The sequence below is a fragment of the Spermophilus citellus genome, assembly GCF_964194105.1.
Source record: "Spermophilus citellus genome assembly, chromosome: 11".
Classification (NCBI taxonomy): Eukaryota; Metazoa; Chordata; class Mammalia; order Rodentia; family Sciuridae; genus Spermophilus; species Spermophilus citellus.
The window spans coordinates 35,810,147-35,824,490 of NC_138192.1; positions in this window are offsets into that span (position 1 = coordinate 35,810,147).

Below are 14,344 nucleotides of genomic sequence, written 5' to 3' on the forward strand. Positions count from 1 at the left end.
CCAGGTCTTTAAGAATAAAATCATGTGATATCCGGGCTGAGATTCCCAGTGCTCTGTGGAAGCCAGCCTGGGCCTACATCTCAGTTTCCAAGGGCGACTCTCATGCATGGCCTCCTCAAATCCCAACACAATTCACGGCAATACTTCTCTGAGGTCAGTTCCAGAACTCAGTCTCCAAGGGGAATCACACCAGAGTTCAAGCCCAGGTGGACCCAGTCATCTCTTCCCACCGCCACACCAATGACCACAATTCAAACCAAAACACTGCCACATGGCCCTCATCTTCTTCCACATAGACACTCATCATAACCTCTGGCTGGGCTGGAGGTTTCCATGAGGGGCACAGCCCAAGACAGTGTCCACAATAAGCTCCCTTGCCCCTCATTTGCCTAATGTCAGGGTGGCCTGGACACCCTTCCTGTGAACCTGGAGTGATCCAATAGGCCTGCCGTTAATACTGGCTCTGCTTCTCCAATTGGAGGCCTACTGACTGCCGGGTATAGATTCTTTGTGTGAATTGGAGTCATGAGAAAACCCAAGCACCTATGGGCTAGCCTCTGCAGGGCTTTGAAGAACTCCTTTGACCCGAAGGATCCCTATTCTCACTTGATGGAGGTCAGGAACCTTACAGAGGAATGCGAGAGACATCATACACAATGACTGCTTTTGTGCCAATTTGGCTTTGGATGCACACATGGGATCTCTCTTTGGATCCGTCAGGTGCTGACAACCGAAGCCACAGCCTCACACAGGGCCAAGAGGCTGATTCAGACACATCCCTTTGCAAAGCCATTAAGCAAAGAGCCACAGGTGATGCCCATGCATTTCCATTTGAAAACTGTTTTCTTCAGGCTTCACAAAGGGGTGCCCTGAGGCAAAGGCCTTCCTGACATTCAGGGCAACAGAACAATAGGTAAGCAAAAGGCCCAAAGCAGGGTTTCTTCAGGGAGACTTTACTGGTCACACTGATATCTGAGTTTTCTGAGATGCTCACCATTCCTTCCAGCTCTCCAGTACATGGCCATGTCACCGAGCTTGGAGGTGGTACATATCTTGGACACAAAACCATGAGCCTATTCTGGAGAGTGGCCAGAATTCAGGAAGAAAACAGGAACTTAGGAAGATAGTAGGTGTTGCCCATCCATAAGGCAAGCCGCAGTCCATTCATGAATTGGGCAGGATGAATGCTGGGAAGCTTTCTACTAGACAGGACACATCCATTGATGCATTCTCTTTTCTAATGTCTACAACCAGGGACACAGTGGGATACACAAACATAGAAACACTCGCCTCGTCAAAAGACTTACTAGAAACAGTCCACTCCAAAACAAACAAACCGCCTTTCCTACCTATTCTCAGAACATGAGACAAAACCACAAACTCACACCCACACCCACAAAGGCACCTCCTTCTTCCAAGTTGGTCTGTGACTACCCGGAGTGCCGTCTGACTCGTGGGCCATACTATGTTCCCGCAAAATGGCCTGTCCTGTCCCACATCTGGCCTCCTTGGCCAACTCTGTGAAGTTGTCAGGAGCCAGCGGTGAGCCACTACCTGCTTTCTCAGGAAAGGCCCCTCTGCAGAGCTTTCCTGGCATTTGGCCATCCTCACATCAGTAGGTACCAAGAAAGACTGACTCTGTCCTTGGTAAATCCAAACAAGTGAGCCCACTGGGACTGGGACTGGGACTGGCTCTGGGTGCCTGGCTTCCTGGATCCCAAGTTCAGAGAGTTCCATCACCAAGGAAGTGAGGTGAGGTCACTTCCTTCAGGAACTGAATGAGGTCACTGCCTTGGCAACCACTGTGTCCTAACAGTTGCTTCCAGGGCTCCCATGAGATGGAGGCTGCCCCTCCTTCCTGTGACACTTTCACAAGTTAGAATGGAATATCAACCATAGGCACCAAGGGACAGCTCTCCACACAGGCCTGCTTTGGTCCATCTTGTCTACATTAAGAAGAGAGAGGCTCATTCAGACACATCCCTTCATCCTGACCAGGTGGTTTGCCATGGAAGATGACTTGTGCTCTCTGAGGTCCTTCACAGCGGCCTACATCTTCTCCAGGGATCATTTCTGCATGGACCTTTGAGGTTCTCAGCAGGTGGAAGATCCCCTACATTCCTGTATTGTAAGACCAACTCTGTCCCTGCTCTTCTGTAAAGTTAGATTGAGGGAACAGTGTATGGTTAGGGTTAAGAACCTGTTCGGTTTGGGTTAGGAATCACTCTGCTGGATGATGAATGGTATTGGGAACCTGTGATATTTATAATAATATATAGGTGAAATATATGTATGAAAACAGAAATCCAAGTAAGATTTGAAGGCCAGAAGGGCATTGGGCCCTTGATTGGGTTACTTAGCTTTGAATGACTTTCTGCACAGATGTCTCAGATAAATCGATATACAATGGCACAGGACCTTGTACCTTGGATGATTGAATGTAGAAGAGAACATCCAGTCAAAAAGGGATAGTAGGTAGGATTAGGAAGATAGTTGGTAGGTTTAGGAAGAAGAGTGAGTATAAAATTTGGACCAAAAGTTCTTTAGCAATAGGGTGTCGGTTAGAGAGTGAATGTAAATGTCAGCACATGTTAAGGGTCAGTCACAATGATGAACTGGGGAACATATGTAGGAAAGCAGATATCAATAGAGACATTAGGAAATCAGGCAAAGTATAAAGTGAGTGAGAGGATTAGACATATTCAACAGGGTTGAGGTTGAATATATCATCTTAGGAAGAAACAAATGTGTAGTCACCAATAGGATTGACATTTGAGAGCATTAGGCAACCTGGACAAGGATGTTTTGAGTAATCCATGCTCACTTTCCAATGAGGCTTTGGTACAATCATAAGTGTGACCTTTGCATTTTGTGTCCAGAATATCACTGTGATACAATGTATATGGAGATCAGGTGTCATGAGTATTTCTTCCACCATTTCTGGGAGTAATATGTTGAAGACATATAAATTAGCCTTTGGGGGTACAAATAGGTGTACCCTGGGTCTATGAATATAGAGATAATGCATGAATAGACCCTACTGTGAATAAATATTATAACTGGTTCCAATTTAAATAATGGATTGAATGGATATCTGAAAATATATAGGAAATCTAATATTGATACACAACCATTCATTCCAACCAGTTATACATCTAATGGTGATATTAGGGTGATGGTTTACCATGAAGGGGGTGTGAGTTTGGCTTCAAAAGGGATTATGGAAATGGAAAAGAATGTGTTTGGAAAGAAGTCTCATGAAAAGACCAGTCAAGAAACGTGGAGGAATACATGTGTTCTGACGCAGGAAGTGATTGAAAGTGAACCAAATGCCTAGAAATTTGTGAACATGAGGATGAAATACATATCCTATGATGTGCATCAACTGAAGAAATAGTAATGTATCAGTGTTGAATAAAAATGAAGGTCAAAATACACATCATGTCCCATAGGAATCTACTGGCATTGATGTTAAACTGGGTCAGTTCCTGTAGAAATATTAGGATCTCTATGCACCATTCTCTGAAGTTAGTTTTCAGCACTAGGAAACAAATATGTATTTCAGGTGGATGAATATTTCTGAGAATAATCTTGTGAAAAGTTGATTATAAATCCACACATATGAACATGGATGAATTTAGGGAGTGTATAATAAGACACATATAATTCATATTTTGAAAAATCTGGAGAGTTTGTGTATATTGTGTGTGTGTGTGTGTGTATATATATATACACACACACATACACACAGAACACACACACAGACATTAAAAAGTAGAAATATATATGCCAATCGAAATTCATCATGAAATATATATCATCCACAGATCCAAAAAAAATTATGTTACTGAACATGGATTTATGTATCATGGTGTTCAAGTAGGAAGCTCACCGGTAGGTTGAATTTTCAGTTCCAACAGCATTTAGGAGGAGTGATCTCTTCTCACAATTTGTATCTGCCAAGTCAGCCACCTCACAAGAGTGGACGTGGGATAGCAGGTAGGATTCTATATGTGCATGTAAAAATACATGTTGCTGAATAGGCTACAGAGAAAGGGAGACAGAAATTCACACATTTGTTAACTCTCAAAACACATGGAGAACTACTTCTATTAAATTGGACAAGATTTAAAACACCTACCCTTTGTAATGCTAAAGGCAAGTCCAACTATACACCATGCCTGCTCTGAACTGCCTGTATTTCTATTGTGTTTGGGTTATTTTTCTCCATCATATTAGTATTCGTAGTCAGAATCTAGTAGGGTATGGGTTAGTGTCAGGGATTCAGTATTTCAAACGGAAAATAGGAAAATGAATCCAATGTGTAGGCAAATATGTGCTACACAAAAACCTTCCCACTCTCATCCAGAACAATGCCTTGACATTACCTTCGCAACAAGTAAGACGCAATTCGTGGAGAAGAGTTAGAAAAGCTGTGAATACGTATGTGGAATGGAAAATGCTCAGGAGTTCACAACCTTGGAGGTGGTAGAGGAGTTTCTATAAGTAAGGGAGACAGGGTAAACACTCCACAAACATGGAGCTCTGCTGGCCTAAAGACTTTGTGAGAAACTGCCTCTGAGGTGGGGCACTTGAAATATATGTTGTTGTCAGGAGCTTTAGCTTCCTTTGTAGTGAGACCATCAAAGCTGGGTCTGCATCTATGTGACCTGGAGGACATGGTTTCTGATTTTCCAATGAACATGAGGCAGAAGTGCTGAATTCTCTCTTTGCAGGTAAACTGTGGCCACTGGGGTCTAAGTGTCTCCCTGTGTGGACTCTGAAGCCATTTGGTCATCCTCCACTTTTTGTGGTGTTTCTTGCTGCTGCACTGGGAGTTTGGAATTTGCTTCAGGAAATACAAGGAGCTCAACTGGGACACCGTGCTGGAGGGAGTTCTGTCACGTGTGGTGGGTCAAGGTCCTAGGAGAATGCACCAGCCAGGCTTCTATCCCACAGAGCTTGCCCCCTTGACCATAGCAGCCTGATTCTGAACACTGCCCTGAAACCTCTCCATATAACAAGATGCCTTTACATAGAAGGGTCTGCTCACTGCACCATGTCAGTCACAAGCCATTTGGAAGCCAGTGGCAGATCCACATGGCCCCACCACAGATGTTTTATCACACACCTGCACACCACTGCTCTAGGCCCGCTACTCAGCAGGCCCCAACTTACTGGCATCTCTGTTTTACACCATTTTCATGAAACCCAGCCAATCAAGGCACTGTCTGGTACACACATGATCAGCAGAACAGGACATCCAAAGGTTCTCCAGTGCCACCTGGTCATGGGAATTTCAAAAATCTCATGGTATTTATCTAGCTAGCCATTTTTAAAGGATGAAGTTAGAGGCACTGTGGGTTTCCATTCCTTCAGGAACCATTAAATGGTGAGGAAGCTCATTTCAACGAAAGCTCTGGAGAACTCTCACAAACAAGGCTTCCCAAAGAGTGGCCAAAAGGTCACACGAAGCCAGGCCCATTGAGGTCTACAAATGTGAGGTCCATGTGTGTTTTGACTCTCAACTATGGCTGCCAGGTCTTTAAGAATAAAATCATGTGATATCCGGGCTGAGATTCCCAGTGCTCTGTGGAAAGCCAGCCTGGGCCTACATCTCAGTTTCCAAGGGCGACTCTCATGCATGGCCTCCTCAAATCCCAACACAATTCACGGCAATACTTCTCTGAGGTCAGTTCCAGAACTCAGTCTCCAAGGGGAATCACACCAGAGTTCAAGCCCAGGTGGACCCAGTCATCTCTTCCCACCGCCACACCAATGACCACAATTCAAACCAAAACACTGCCACATGGCCCTCATCTTCTTCCACATAGACACTCATCATAACCTCTGGCTGGGATGGAGGTTTCCATGAGGGGCACAGCCCAAGACAGTGTCCACAATAAGCTCCCTTGCCCCTCATTTGCCTAATGTCAGGGTGGCCTGGACACCCTTCCTGTGAACCTGGAGTGATCCAATAGGCCTGCCGTTAATACTGGCTCCGCTTCTCCAATTGGAGGCCTACTGACTGCCGGGTATAGATTCTTTGTGTGAATTGGAGTCATGAGAAAACCCAAGCACCTATGGGCTAGCCTCTGCAGGGCTTTGAAGAACTCCTTTGACCCGAAGGATCCCTATTCTCACTTGATGGAGGTCAGGAACCTTACAGAGGAAGGCGAGAGACATCATCCACAATGACTGCTTTTGTGCCAATTTGGCTTTGGATGCACACATGGGATCTCTCTTTGGATCCGTCAGGTGCTGACAACCTAAGCCACAGCCTCACACAGGGCCAAGAGGCTGATTCAGACACATCCCTTTGCAAAGCCATTAAGCAAAGAGCCACAGGTGATGCCCATTCATTTCCATTTGAAAACTGTTTTCTTCAGGCTTCACAAAGGGGTGCCCTGAGGCAAAGGCCTTCCTGACATTCAGGGCAACACAACAATAGGTAAGCAAAAGGCCCAAAGCAGGGTTTCTCCAGGGAGACTTTACTGGTCACACTGATATCTGAGTTTTCTGATATGCTCACCATTCCTTCCAGCTCTCCAGTACATGGCCATGTCACCGAGCTTGGAGGTGGTACATATCTTGGACACAAAACCATGAGCCTATTCTGGAGAGTGGCCAGAATTCAGGAAGAAAACAGGAACTTAGGAAGATAGTAGGTGTTGCCCATCCATAAGGCAAGCCGCAGTCCATTCATGAATTGGGCAGGATGAATGCTGGGAAGCTTTCTACTAGACAGGACACATCCATTGATGCATTCTCTTTTCTAATGTCTACAACCAGGGACACAGTGGGATACACAAACATAGAAACACTCGCCTCGTCAAAAGACTTACTAGAAACAGTCCACTCCAAAACAAACAAACCGCCTTTCCTACCTATTCTCAGAACATGAGACAAAACCACAAACTCACACCCACACCCACAAAGGCACCTCCTTCTTCCAAGTTGGTCTGTGACTACCCGGAGTGCCGTCTGACTCGTGGGCCATACTATGTTCCCGCGAAATGGCCTGTCCTGTCCCACATCTGGCCTCCTTGGCCAACTCTGTGAAGTTGTCAGGAGCCAGCGGTGAGCCACTACCTGCTTTCTCAGGAAAGGCCCCTCTGCAGAGCTTTCCTGGCATTTGGCCATCCTCACATCAGTAGGTACCAAGAAAGACTGACTCTGTTCTTGGTAAATCCAAACAAGTGAGCCCACTGGGACGGGGACTGGGACTGGCTCTGGGTGCCTGGCTTCCTGGATCCCAAGTTCAGAGAGTTCCATCACCAAGGAAGTGAGGTGAGGTCACTTCCTTCAGGAACTGAATGAGGTCACTGCCTTGGCAACCACTGTGTCCTAACAGTTGCTTCCAGGGCTCCCATGAGATGGAGGCTGCCCCTCCTTCCTGTGACACTTTCACAAGTTAGAATGGAATATCAACCATAGGCACCAAGGAACAGCTCTCCACACAGGCCTGCTTTGGTCCATCTTGTCTACATTAAGAAGAGAGAGGCTCATTCAGACACATCCCTTCATCCTGACCAGGTGGTTTGCCATGGAAGATGACTTGTGCTCTCTCAGGTCCTTCACAGCGGCCTACATCTTCTCCAGGGATCATTTCTTCATGGACCTTTGAGGTTCTCAGCAGGTGGAAGATCCCCTACATTCCTGTATTGTAAGACCAACTCTGTCCCTGCTCTTCTGTAAAGTTAGATTGAGGGAACAGTGTATGGTTAGGGTTAAGAACCTGTTCGGTTTGGGTTAGGAATCACTCTGCTGGATGATGAATGGTATTGGGAACCTGTGATATTTATAATAATATATAGGTGAAATATATGTATGAAAACAGAAATCCAAGTAAGATTTGAAGGCCAGAAGGGCATTGGGCCCTTGATTGGGTTACTTAGCTTTGAATGACTTTCTGCACAGATGTCTCAGATAAATCGATATACAATGGCACAGGACCTTGTACCTTGGATGATTGAATGTAGAAGAGAACATCCAGTCAAAAAGGGATAGTAGGTAGGATTAGGAAGATAGTTGGTAGGTTTAGGAAGAAGAGTGAGTATAAAATTTGGACCAAAAGTTCTTTAGCAATAGGGTGTCGGTTAGAGAGTGAATGTAAATGTCAGCACATGTTAAGGGTCAGTCACAATGATGAACTGGGGAACATATGTAGGAAAGCAGATATCAATAGAGACATTAGGAAATCAGGCAAAGTATAAAGTGAGTGAGAGGATTAGACATATTCAACAGGGTTGAGGTTGAATATATCATCTTAGGAAGAAACAAATGTGTAGTCACCAATAGGATTGACATTTGAGAGCATTAGGCAACCTGGACAAGGATGTTTTGAGTAATCCATGCTCACTTTCCAATGAGGCTTTGGTACAATCATAAGTGTGACCTTTGCATTTTGTGTCCAGAATATCACTGTGATACAATGTATATGGAGATCAGGTGTCATGAGTATTTCTTCCACCATTTCTGGGAGTAATATGTTGAAGACATATAAATTAGCCTTTGGGGGTACAAATAGGTGTACCCTGGGTCTATGAATATAGAGATAATGCATGAATAGACCCTACTGTGAATAAATATTATAACTGGTTCCAATTTAAATAATGGATTGAATGGATATCTGAAAATATATAGGAAATCTAATATTGATACACAACCATTCATTCCAACCAGTTATACATCTAATGGTGATATTAGGGTGATGGTTTACCATGAAGGGGGTGTGAGTTTGGCTTCAAAAGGGATTATGGAAATGGAAAACAATGTGTTTGGAAAGAAGTCTCATGAAAAGACCAGTCAAGAAACGTGGAGGAATACATGTGTTCTGAAGCAGGAAGTGATTGAAAGTGAACCAAATGCCTAGAAATTTGTGAACATGAGGATGAAATACATATCCTATGATGTGCATCAACTGAAGAAATAGTAATGTATCAGTGTTGAATAAAAATGAAGGTCAAAATACACATCATGTCCCATAGGAATCTACTGGCATTGATGTTAAACTGGGTCAGTTCCTGTAGAAATATTAGGATCTCTATGCACCATTCTCTGAAGTTAGTTTTCAGCACTAGGAAACAAATATGTATTTCAGGTGGATGAATATTTCTGAGAATAATCTTGTGAAAAGTTGATTATAAATCCACATATATGAACATGGATGAATTTAGGGAGTGTATACTAAGACACATATATTTCATATTTTGAAAAATCTGGAGAGTTTGTGTATATTGTGTGTGTGTGTGTGTGTGTGTGTATATACACACACACACACATACACACAGAACACACACACAGACATTAAAAAGTAGAAATATATATGCCAATCGAAATTCATCATGAAATATATATCATCCACAGATCCAAAAATATTTGTTACTGAACATGGATTTATGTATCATGTTGTTCAAGTAGGAAGCTCACCCGTAGGTTGAATTTTCAGTTCCAACAGCATTTAGGAGGAGTGATCTCTTCTCACAATTTGTATCTGCCAAGTCAGCCACCTCACAAGAGTGGACGTGGGATAGCAGGTAGGATTCTATATGTGCATGTAAAAATACATGTTGCTGAATAGGCTACAGAGAAAGGGAGGCAGAAATTCACACATTTGTTAACTCTCAAAACACATGGAGAACTACTTCTATTAAATTGGACAAGATTTAAAACACCTACCCTTTGTAATGCTAAAGGCAAGTCCAACTATACACCATGCCTGCTCTGAACTGCCTGTATTTCTATTGTGTTTGGGTTATTTTTCTCCATCATATTAGTATTCGTAGTCAGAATCTAGTAGGGTATGGGTTAGTGTCAGGGATTCAGTATTTCGAACGGAAAATAGGAAAATGAATCCAATGTGTAGGCAAATATGTGCTACACAAAAACCTTCCCACTCTCATCCAGAACAATGCCTTGACATTACCTTCGCAACAAGTAAGACGCAATTCATGGAGAAGAGTTAGAAAAGCTGTGAATACGTATGTGGAATGGACAATGCTCAGGAGTTCACAACCTTGGAGGTGGTAGAGGAGTTTCCATAAGTAAGGGAGACAGGGTAAACACTCCACAAACATGGAGCTCTGCTGGCCTAAAGACTTTGTGAGAAACTGCCTCTGAGGTGGGGCACTTGAAATATATGTTGTTGTCAGGAGCTTTAGCTTCCTTTGTAGTGAGACCATCAAAGCTGGGTCTGCATCTATGTGACCTGGAGGACATGGTTTCTGATTTTCCAATGAACATGAGGCAGAAGTGCTGAATTCTCTCTTTGCAGGTAAACTGTGGCCACTGGGGTCTAAGTGTCTCCCTGTGTGGACTCTGAAGCCATTTGGTCATCCTCCACTTTTCGTGGTGTTTCTTGCTGCTGCACTGGGAGTTTGGAATTTGCTTCAGGAAATACAAGGAGTTCAACTGGGACACCGTGCTGGAGGGAGTTCTGTCACGTGTGGTGGGTCAAGGTCCTAGGAGAATGCACCAGCCAGGCTTCTATCCCACAGAGCTTGCCCCCTTGACCATAGCAACCTGATTCTGAACACTGCCCTGAAACCTCTCCATATAACAAGATGCCTTTACATAGAAGGGTCTGCTCACTGCACCATGTCAGTCACAAGCCATTTGGAAGCCAGTGGCAGATCCACATGGCCCCACCACAGATGTTTTATCACACACCTGCACACCACTGCTCTAGGCCCGCTACTCAGCAGGCCCCAACTTACTGGCATCTCTGTTTTACACCATTTTCATGAAACCCAGTCAATCAAGGCACTGTCTGGTACACTCATGATCAGCAGAACAGGACATCCAAAGGTTCTCCAGTGCCACCTGGTCATGGGAATTTCAAAAATCTCATGGTATTTATCTAGCTAGCCATTTTTAAAGGATGAAGTTAGAGGCACTGTGGGTTTCCATTCCTTCAGGAACCATTAAATGGTGAGGAAGCTCATTTCAACGAAAGCTCTGGAGAACTCTCACAAACAAGGCTTCCCAAAGAGTGGCCGAAAGGTCACAGGAAGCCAGGCCCATTGAGGTCTACAAATGTGAGGTCCATGTGTGTTTTGACTCTCAACTATGGCTGCCAGGTCTTTAAGAATAAAATAATGTGATATCCGGGCTGAGATTCCCAGTGCTCTGTGGAAAGCCAGCCTGGGCCTAGATCTCAGTTTCCAAGGGCGACTCTCATGCATGGCCTCCTCAAATCCCAACACAATTCACGGCAATACTTCTCTGAGGTCAGTTCCAGAACTCGGTCTCCAAGGGGAATCACACCAGAGTTCAAGCCCAGGTGGACCCAGTCATCTCTTCCCACCGCCACACCAATGACCACAATTCAAACCAAAACACTGCCACATGGCCCTCATCTTCTTCCACATAGACACTCATCATAACCTCTGGCTGGGCTGGAGGTTTCCATGAGGGGCACAGCCCAAGACAGTGTCCACAATAAGCTCCCTTGCCCCTCATTTGCCTAATGTCAGGGTGGCCTGGACACCCTTCCTGTGAACCTGGAGTGATCCAATAGGCCTGCCGTTAATACTGGCTCCGCTTCTCCAATTGGAGGCCTACTGACTGCCGGGTATAGATTCTTTGTGTGAATTGGAGTCATGAGAAAACCCAAGCACCTATGGGCTAGCCTCTGCAGGGCTTTGAAGAACTCCTTTGACCCGAAGGATCCCTATTCTCACTTGATGGAGGTCAGGAACCTTACAGAGGAATGCGAGAGACATCATCCACAATGACTGCTTTTGTGCCAATTTGGCTTTGGATGCACACATGGGATCTCTCTTTGGATCCGTCAGGTGCTGACAACCTAAGCCACAGCCTCACACAGGGCCAAGAGGCTGATTCAGACACATCCCTTTGCAAAGCCATTAAGCAAAGAGCCACAGGTGATGCCCATTCATTTCCATTTGAAAACTGTTTTCTTCAGGCTTCACAAAGGGGTGCCCTGAGGCAAAGGCCTTCCTGACATTCAGGGCAACAGAACAATAGGTAAGCAAAAGGCCCAAAGCAGGGTTTCTCCAGGGAGACTTTACTGGTCACACTGATATCTGAGTTTTCTGAGATGCTCACCATTCCTTCCAGCTCTCCAGTACATGGCCATGTCACCGAGCTTGGAGGTGGTACATATCTTGGACACAAAACCATGAGCCTATTCTGGAGAGTGGCCAGAATTCAGGAAGAAAACAGGAACTTAGGAAGATAGTAGGTGTTGCCCATCCATAAGGCAAGCCGCAGTCCATTCATGAATTGGGCAGGATGAATGCTGGGAAGCTTTCTACTAGACAGGACACATTCATTGATGCATTCTCTTTTCTAATGTCTACAACCAGGGACACAGTGGGATACACAAACATAGAAACACTCGCCTCGTCAAAAGACTTACTAGAAACAGTCCACTCCAAAACAAACAAACCGCCTTTCCTACCTATTCTCAGAACATGAGACAAAACCACAAACTCACACCCACACCCACAAAGGCACCTCCTTCTTCCAAGTTGGTCTGTGACTACCCGGAGTGCCGTCTGACTCGTGGGCCATACTATGTTCCCGCGAAATGGCCTGTCCTGTCCCACATCTGGCCTCCTTGGCCAACTCTGTGAAGTTGTCAGGAGCCAGCGGTGAGCCACTACCTGCTTTCTCAGGAAAGGCCCCTCTGCAGAGCTTTCCTGGCATTTGGCCATCCTCACATCTGTAGGTACCAAGAAAGACTGACTCTGTTCTTGGTAAATCCAAACAAGTGAGCCCACTGGGACGGGGACTGGGACTGGCTCTGGGTGCCTGGCTTCCTGGATCCCAAGTTCAGAGAGTTCCATCACCAAGGAAGTGAGGTGAGGTCACTTCCTTCAGGAACTGAATGAGGTCACTGCCTTGGCAACCACTGTGTCCTAACAGTTGCTTCCAGGGCTCCCATGAGATGGAGGCTGCCCCTCCTTCCTCTGACACTTTCACAAGTTAGAATGGAATATCAACCATAGGCACCAAGGGACAGCTCTCCACACAGGCCTGCTTTGGTCCATCTTGTCTACATTAAGAAGAGAGAGGCTCATTCAAACACATCCCTTCATCCTGACCAGGTGGTTTGCCATGGAAGATGACTTGTGCTCTCTCAGGTCCTTCACAGCGGCCTACATCTTCTCCAGGGATCATTTCTTCATGGACCTTTGAGGTTCTCAGCAGGTGGAAGATCCCCTACATTCCTGTATTGTAAGACCAACTCTGTCCCTGCTCTTCTGTAAAGTTAGATTGAGGGAACAGTGTATGGTTAGGGTTAAGAACCTGTTCGGTTTGGGTTAGGAATCACTCTGCTGGATGATGAATGGTATTGGGAACCTGTGATATTTATAGTAATATATAGGTGAAATATATGTATGAAAACAGAAATCCAAGTAAGATTTGAAGGCCAGAAGGGCATTGGGCCCTTGATTGGGTTACTTAGCTTTGAATGACTTTCTGCACAGATGTCTCAGATAAATCGATATACAATGGCACAGGACCTTGTACCTTGGATGATTGAATGTAGAAGAGAACATCCAGTCAAAAAGGGATAGTAGGTAGGATTAGGAAGATAGTTGGTAGGTTTAGGAAGAAGAGTGAGTATAAAATTTGGACCAAAAGTTCTTTAGCAATAGGGTGTCGGTTAGAGAGTGAATGTAAATGTCAGCACATGTTAAGGGTCAGTCACAATGATGAACTGGGGAACATATGTAGGAAAGCACATATCAATAGAGACATTAGGAAATCAGGCAAAGTATAAAGTGAGTGAGAGGATTAGACATATTCAACAGGGTTGAGGTTGAATATATCATCTTAGGAAGAAACAAATGTGTAGTCACCAATAGGATTGACATTTGAGAGCATTAGGCAACCTGGACAAGGATGTTTTGAGTAATCCATGCTCACTTTCCAATGAGGCTTTGGTACAATCATAAGTGTGACCTTTGCATTTTGTGTCCAGAATATCACTGTGATACAATGTATATGGAGATCAGGTGTCATGAGTATTTCTTCCACCATTTCTGGGAGTAATATGTTGAAGACATATAAATTAGCCTTTGGGGGTACAAATAGGTGTACCCTGGGTCTATGAATATAGAGATAATGCATGAATAGACCCTACTGTGAATAAATATTATAACTGGTTCCAATTTAAATAATGGATTGAATGGATATCTGAAAATATATAGGAAATCTAATATTGATACACAACCATTCATTCCAACCAGTTATACATCTAATGGTGATATTAGGGTGATGGTTTACCATGAAGGGGGTGTGAGTTTGGCTTCAAAAGGGATTATGGAAATGGAAAACAATGTGTTTGGAAAGAAGTCTCATGAAAAGA